This window comes from Giraffa tippelskirchi, chromosome 8 (assembly GCF_054371585.1).
Source record: "Giraffa tippelskirchi isolate mGirTip1 chromosome 8, T2T-mGirTip1v1.2.pri, whole genome shotgun sequence".
Taxonomy (NCBI): Eukaryota; Metazoa; Chordata; class Mammalia; order Artiodactyla; family Giraffidae; genus Giraffa; species Giraffa tippelskirchi.
The window spans coordinates 71,407,501-71,415,797 of NC_137282.1; positions in this window are offsets into that span (position 1 = coordinate 71,407,501).

The following is an 8,297-nucleotide window of genomic DNA, read 5'->3' on the forward strand; positions in this document are numbered from 1 at the left end:
ACGGGGAAGGGTGGGAGTCACGCTGCTCGCTCCCCCCTCGACCAGCACGCGACGACGTCGGCGGCGGACGGGCGGCGGCACGGGCCACGGATCGGGGCCGCGGCAGGCCCGGGAGGCGAGACGCACCAGGGCGCGGCCCCGAGGAAGCAGCAGACGGGGAGCGGACCGAAGCGGACGGACGGGCGGAGAGGGGCACCGACGAGGTGCGGCCGCGTGAGGCCAACGCCGCGCGAGACGCGGCGGCGGCGCGGAGCCGGCGGCGGAGAGGTGGGGTGGCCGCGCGCCACCGCGAGGAGGGTGGCTCGAAACGACCCGGGGGAAGCGAGTCGGCCACCGGGGCGCACCGCGGGATCTCACCGCCGGAGGCCTCCCAGCACAGGGGCGGTCCCGCGGCACACCCGGGGCGGCGGACTGGCCTCTCCGGCCCCCCCCACACCCCCAAGCGGAGGGTGGGGGAGGCTCCCCTCACGGGGGCTCGCGCCCACCGCCACCTACACACACCCACCCAGAGCCGCGGCCGGCCCGGGAGAACGCTCTCCCGCCTGCCTACCGGCGTGCCCGCCACGGCCCTCACTCGCGCGACCCCGCCGCGCCAGGTCCCTCCCCTCACTTCTCTCAGGGACTCCGAGGGCACTGCTCCGCCCGGGGACGACACCCACAGGAGGCGAAGCCGACTCGGTCCCAGACAGGGGGGAAGGGCACGCGGGCGGTCGCACGCGCGGGCCGAGGAGGAAGGCCGGCAGCGGCGGGGAGGGGCCGGCAAGCGCGCACAGCGACGGCCACGGGACAGGGGCCGCGGGCGCCGCCCGGGGACCAGAAAAGACCACCGGGAACACGGCCGGGCCGCCAGGAAAACCAGCGCGGGATCCCACCGCCACCCACACACGAGGGCGGTCCCGCGACGCCTGGGACGCCGGCCGGCCCCGGCCGGCCCCGGAGCGGAGTCCCACGCCCCGGCCCCGCCGCCAGGGCCGGCGGCGCCGTCCACCCTCGACGGATCCGTCTCTCCATCTAGTCTGACCCCGAGGCGCCACATCCCGGGGACACGCTCTCGAGCGAGGCGGCCCAGACCGTGCCCGCGCGCCGCCACCGGCTCGGGGACGAGGGCGGGCGCGACGGACTCCTCCTCGCCACGGCCGCGGGGCTGGGGAAGCCGGGGCCGACCGGGCGTCGCCCCCCCGGCCCTTCTCCTCCTGCACTCACACCGCGGGGCCGGCCGCACGCACGCGGCGCACGCGCGGTCCCCCCCCACGTGCCGGACACCCGGCGGGGCCCGGCGGGACCCTCCCCCGACTCGGCGGGGGGAGGCGCGGGCCGCGGTAGGCAACGAACGGCACACGGCCCCACCGCGGGGCCGGCGCACCCATCCCCCCTCACAGAGGAGAGGTGGGGGGATTCTGCCCACGTGCTCTGGCAGTCGCCACGGCGGCTACACTGCGCACTCAGGAGGGGCAGCGGCCGGGGGCTCCGGTACCCCAGAGGCTCCCTCTCGGATCGCTAGAGAAGGCTTTCTCACCGAGGGCGCGCCGTCCCTCACCCCATCGTCTCTCCTTCGGGCCCACGGAGGCGCTCCACGAGCCGCCGAGCCTCGACTGGGCGGGAGGGGTCTGCGGTACAGGTAAGCGGACGACCACACGGGAGCGTGTGCACGGTCGGGGCCGGAGCACGGCCCGTGCCTCCACGACGAGGCAGCACCTGCCCCCAACGGAAGACGCGAGGGAAACAGGCACGCCTCTCTTCCCGTCTCGACCCCTCCCCCAACGAGAGCCACTCGCGGGACACACACACACACACCACCGCGGTGGGGGACCCGAGGGGGACGCCGGGTTAAGGGAAACGACACCACCGCTCGGCCTCAGGCACCTGAGGGGCGACCTGGAGCGCTCCAGGGGCACCACCGAGGGTTAAACGAGGCACGCTCACCCACCCACGCGGGGCGCGCGGCGCAGCAGCGGGCACAGCCCCCCCCACCGCGGGGAGGGCCGCTCGCGGGACACGCGCCGAGAAGGCGAAGCGAGAGCGTCCGCTGTGTCCGAAGACCGACGGCCTCCCTGACGCCCCGTGGAGGGGGGCGGGCAGGAGACCGAGAGTCAGGGCCGGAGGCCGCACCCACCCTCCCGCCTTCCTCACCCTCCCCGACGGGCAGGGGGAAAGGCAGGCGAGGGGCCCCGTGGACAGACCGAGAAGACCGCACACGTTCACCAGGAACGCCCGTCCCTCGTCCGGCACGGCTTAGGCCCGGCCCGGGAGAGCACGACCACACCACATCGATCCGTTGAGCCGAGGGGGAGGGGGGGAAGGCACGGTGAGGACAGTCGCCGGAGGGGCCCGCTTTAAGCCTCGCCGGCCGCCTCCCCCCGCCACACCTCACCTCGCCTCGCCTCAGGCGACAGCCGCCGACGACGACCCCAGGAGGAGGAGCTGCCTGACACGGGGCACGGAGCCTACAAGAGCGGGCGTCGTCCCGGCCACCACCGGGCGCCCGCGGCGGGGGTCACACAGGGTAGAAGACCCACGGCGCCTCGCCCCGCCGCCCTCGGGTCACCCAGAGACCGGAGGTGGCGCCACGGGTCGGGTCTGCCAGACACGCCACGCGGGAGCCGGCGCACAGGCCCAGGCCGGCGGCCCAGAGGCCCAGAGCCCCGCGTGCGTCCAGAGGCCCAAAGTCCTCGGCGGCAGACGCCGAGAGAGACCGTGTCGGCACTTACCTGGTGGCAGAAAAGGCCCATTTCGGGCGACAAAATGACAGCGCCCGACAGCGGGGCCCACCCACGACTGGCAGAGAGGGACCTTGGCACCTTGGCACCGCCACCTGTCCCCAGCACTACCCCAGAAACACCAGGCCCGGAGCTGTCGGGGGTCATCTGGTCGACTGGGGGGGGGGAGGGGGGCGAAGGGGGCGCCCGGTGGGCGAGGTGGGGGCGCAGACGCCAAGGGGGAGGGAGCTGGCCGGGGACGCCCTCCCCCTTCGCCCGCACGGGTAGGTGTACCCGTCCGTCCGAGTCTCCGAGCGGGGGTTTGGCTTCGAGTTGCCAGAGAGAAAAACGAAGAGAGACCCGCCGGCGAGGCGCCTCCCACGAGACGAGCGGGCCCCCACGAGGGACCACGCCCGGGGCCCCAGACCGTCCTGTCCGTGGCACCCAGGACGGCTCGAGCCGGTCCCTGACCTCCTGGCCGTGATTCAGGGAGTTGGGGAGGGGTGAGAAAGCAAACCCTCCGGGGTGGCGAACCCTCCTGAAAGGGCGGGAAAGCAAGAACCTCCTGAAGGGAGACGCAAACCCTTCTGAAAAGGCGAACAGCAAATCCTTTGGAGGGCGGGAGCCAACCCTCCTGAAGGAAGAAAGCAAACCCTCCTGAGGGAGGCCCGGGAGGAGGCCAGACCGCCGAGTCCCAGGCGCTCCAGGGAGGGACGACCCTCTCCCTCCCTGCCCACCGCGGCGGCCCGGCCCAGGTAGGGTCCGGCCGGTCCGTCTCCGCGGCCGGAGGGGCACGGGGAGACGCTGGTCGACCCGGTCAGGCCACCCCAGAGCCCGGCTCTGGAGCGCCGCCGCCGCCGCGACGGCCACCCTCCTCAGAAACCTAGAGAACCAATCTCCGGCGACAGCAGGACGTCCCTAGGCCTCGGCGCCACCGCCACTGTCGCCGCCAGCAGAGCTGGTCTCTGAGAGCTGTGCCTCGGGCCCGGCGGCTGAGTCACAACCCTCCTGAAGGTCGCCGAAGCTCCAGAGGGGAGGGACACTATAAAAGCGGCCGCCAGGTGGCTCCTGACAACCGGCTCCAATGTCCCGAGGACGGGTCGCTGTCGCCGGCCGCCCAAACGCCCGAGCTCGGCCCGGAGCCGCCGCCTCCGAGAGACGCGACGCGACGCGACCCCGGCCGCAGAGGAAGGGAGAGGAGCTGGGAAATATCTCCCCAGGAGGCTGCCACGAAGGAGACGCGCTCCCCCCCCCCCACCCACGCGATGCCAGGCTGGTGGGGGGACATTCCACGGAGACGCCGGCGGGCGGCGGGGCTCGGGGCGGGGACGGCCGAGAGAGGGGCACCAGTGACATCCCGGGCTCCCCCGGGCCCCCTCCCCCGAAGGAGGGAGGGAGGGAGAGAGAGAAGGGAGGGAGGCAGGGAGGGAGGGACCGACCGGCAAAGCGAAACCAGGCAAGCGCTGCTCGGAGAACAAAGCAGGACTTCTCGAAAGCAGACACAGACACAGACACGCAAGCCCAGGAGCAAGAAAGGAAAAGAAGGAGACACTCGGACCCCCAACAAGAGAAAACGAAAGTCAACCTGTGTCGAGACCGTGATCAAGTCCAACGACAACAAACACAAGCATGCGCCGCTGGGTGGGGAAAGTGCACGTGAGGACAGGAGAACATGGATTTCAAAACAACTGGCCACAAACACCGGAAAGGAAAGGCGGCCGGGCGGCCGGGCCGGGCGGTCTGGTCTGGGGTGGGGTGGCAGGGCTGCTGGGGGCGGGGGTCGGTGGCGGGGGGTGGGGGTGGGGGGTGGGGGGTGGAGGAAACGGGAGCACCTAGAAAGAGGAGGAGACTGTCGGCCGTGCTGAGACACGGAAACATCGCACGGCTGGGGACCCGTTCCTCTCGTTTTCCCCGGGGTGTGAAAGAGACTTACTTTGCCTCCCGTCTCCTGGGATTTCATCTCCCCAGCAACAACGGTCAGGCAAGCTGTCGGGTGTGTGTGTGTTGCGGGGGGTTGGGGGGGGTTGGGGAGAAAAAAAGAAGACACCTTTCAAGTGAAAGGAGGGAGCGTGAAGGTCTCTGAACCCTCGGACAGCGGCCTTCCATTTTCCAGACCAGTGACACGTTCTCCCAAGTCGCCCGGTTCCAGAAAACGCTTTTCGGAAACAGAATCCTCGAGGCCCGCGAACTCCTTAGGAATCCTCGGATGAGCTTCCGGGCCAGGCTATACCGTAGGCAGCGCGCTTCCCCTGAAGCCAAAGCCACGGGCTCCAGAGGGCCACGTCCAAGAAGCTGATCTCGTACGGAACCCGGTGTCTTCTTCTCTAGGACACTTCTAGAAGCAGCAAGAGTGCCCGTTTGTGAGAATCGAAGGTGAAGCCGGCACGATGTAAACCCAGCGATGTGTGCGGTCAGAGGCCCATCTAGATTCGAACTCCAGTTCTGGAGGGAGGGGAGCAGTGGGGACAGGAGGGTGGCCTGCGAGTCCGCCGTCCCGTCCCCACTCCTCCTGTGAACATCCGCCCCGCGGAAGGTGTCGAGGAACCTCATGACCTGACCTACGGGGTGAACCGTCGCCAAAGACAAAGAATTCCTCCAGCCAGGCGTTGTCCGCAGCCACGAACCCCTTCCCTCCGTCGCCCGGCCTTTCAGAATGCCACGTGGAACCCTCTCAAGACGAGTGTGGGGCTTGGAGGTATGGGCCCCCGAATTCTCCTCGCCCGGCCCTGCAAGAAACCATTCCGGGCGGGCCTGCCCCACATGAAGACTTTTCGGGCTTTTCGGTGGACCGGGCCTCCCGGGGTGCCCCTGCACCCGGCACCCTGCGACATCCCGAGAGATCCCACGGAGAAACGTCTCCGGCCACTCGCGCGGCATCTGCCTCGCTGGCGAGCGCCCCTCCCAACCTCCCCAGAGATACGTGAGCACGGACGCTTCTTCCCCATCTGGGTCCCCTCACAGGATCTGTGAGTTCCTGCGGTTCCGCACGCCCTCGACTTGGCTGTGGTTCGGGGCTCTGTTCTGTTCCGTGTTTGCTCTCCGGCCCACGTGATCTCTCTGGCTAGGGCACCCAGGAAAAGCGAAAAGAAATCGAGTCCGCGTGAGTACTATTCAGGCATCAAGTGGGGATACCTACCAACGACCTCTAACGTGGATCCACCAAGATGGCGGCCGTGCGGGGTTCAGGAGGATCATTTTGCGCTTTCTGGGGGCGCTATTTGCTCTCAATGATTTCACGTGCCTTTTGGGCATGGCTCACGGAGATGGACGTGAAGCAGCAGGGCAGCCACATCTGGCGTCTCGGCCTAGCTAGGGCGGCTCCACGAGTGACCTCTCGGAACCGGGGCCGAGACCGCCATCCCTCCCCGGGCCCCCCCCCCCCCTCGGTGGCTGGGTATGGGGGGGAGGAGGGGGAGGTTTCGGAGGGGAGACGGGAGATCTGGGCTTGTGGTTGGGGGCGCGCGGGGCCACACGTGTCATGTCGTGATATTCCTGTAACGCTCCAACAAGATACATATTATTCTCTCTTCTGCAGATTTCTATCTGTGTCTGAATGGAAATGTATTAGACTCTTGAAATCTGAGCCTTGACGAGGGGTGCGCCCTGTACGTCTCGGGCTACAGGCAGCATACGGAAACTGAAGATATCAGGAATCACGTATAAAGGTTAAAGTCAAAGAAACGGACCTAGTTCAGTGGCAGACTTAGTCTTCCTCGCTGCAGCCTCAAGGTAAATGCTGGGGGTACCCAGTCTATTCTTGGGAAGATACAGTGTTTCTTTTAACTGTTGCCAGCAACGCAGCTTCTCCTCTACCGGAGTTGAAACTGAGATTTAGTTCTTGCAGCTAGTAGTTCTTTTTCAGAACATCTATCAGGAAGGATCTGAATAGCTTGTCATGTCCCTGAAAATATACTAGAGAACATTTGGTTCAGTTCTCGTACCCAGAGACTGGGGAAATTAAGGTGGCACTAGAAATCGCACCTTTTGGTTATATAGTATCTTTCCTGGAAAACAGGCTGCTCTTAAACTCTAATTGTATCAAACAGTAGCAGGGATGAGAAGTGCATGATCCACAAGTTTCAGTAAAGCTGGCTCTCCCGCTCCTTAACATTATATACATTGTTAACAAAAGTGTAGAATTGGACACTTGATGGCAACAAAGAGGCATCCTGTTTGGCGTTTCTTTGGACTGCAGCCGGGAGAGGAGCAGAGCCGACTTGTTCAGTCCCCGGTCCTGCTACTCCTAGGCCTTTCCTCACACTTGATCTTGGACGCTCTGGGGCAGGTTGTGTCTGCAACAAGCACTCGATTTGTCCGGAAGCACTGAATCCTCTGTTCATCGCCTTTGTTCCCAGGACTGTCTCAGGAGGTGACGACGATTTCCCATGGGGGAATCTGTGTCAGAGGCTTGCCAACCATACTTTTCACGTGGTTCATGCAAAGCTCACCCGTCACCGGTCACCTGTCAACTCACCATCCGTACGAGAGTCAGCACCAACACGCCCGGCAGAGCTGAGCGTCAAGAAGGGGTTGCGTGGAAAGAGATGTGTATGCTTGGTCCTGGTCCTGGTTATAGACAGAAAGTATCAAGGGGGAATAACTCCCAGAATAAGTAGGCCTGCCTGGAATGCGAAATAGTGAGAAGAGGCCTCGCGCTTGGAGGACGGGTCAGAGCTTTAGCCACGGGAGAGTGAAAAGGAAAGGCCCGGGAAAGGGCCGTGGGGCAGGGGACGGTCTGAGCCCAGCACCAGCGGTGAAGGACGAGGAGGCACCTTGAAAGAACGTGCTGTTTCGGAGGTTTGTGGTAAGAGCACACCGGTGCTGCTAAAGATGAGGCTGGTGGAACCCAGATAGTAGAGAGGCGCCAGAAACCGGCCAGGAAGGATGAGAATCCTGTGTGCTGAGGACCGGCACTTCACCAAGCCCACAGCAAAGGGTGCTGTCTAGATTCAAACCCAGTCACTCGCGCAAACGCCACTCAGCCACCTCCTCATCTACAAGGCCGACAGATACTCGGTGCGTGAGGTGCGTGTACAGTCTAGGTGGGCGGCACTCACGTTATCGGGCAACCACACAGCTAATACGTGCTTTGAAAGAACCAACAGTGAGCTGATAGCTTTTTCTGGATCTGCCTATAACCAAAGATACCGCTCGCTGCATACTGTGGATCTCGACTCCTGTCTCACGTCTCCATGAGGCCGTCAGAAAAGTACTGTTCGTGCTACCTCTCAGGCCAGGAATGACACTTAAAGTGTAACGTGCTCACCAAGTCCTCAGAGATTCATGGGTTTGAATCGAGAAATTCCACCTGGTCCTTTCGCTCCCGATCCACTCCTGCTCTCACCACTACTACCACACGGGTCAGACACGAGCGAGTTCAGCTGAATTAGCTTGCACACGTGGGGACGGAGTTAGCTTTCGGCACACGGATATTTAGGAATTCCATGGCAGTATGCCAGGTATTCACAGTATGTATCGGATATTCGCCTAATTTGATAACAAGAGAGCTCAGGCCTCAGGCATAACTTCAGGCAGATTTTCCCTCCAACAGAAACAGCTCAGATGGGCTGGCAGCCCGGGAAAATGAGCAACTGCCACTGA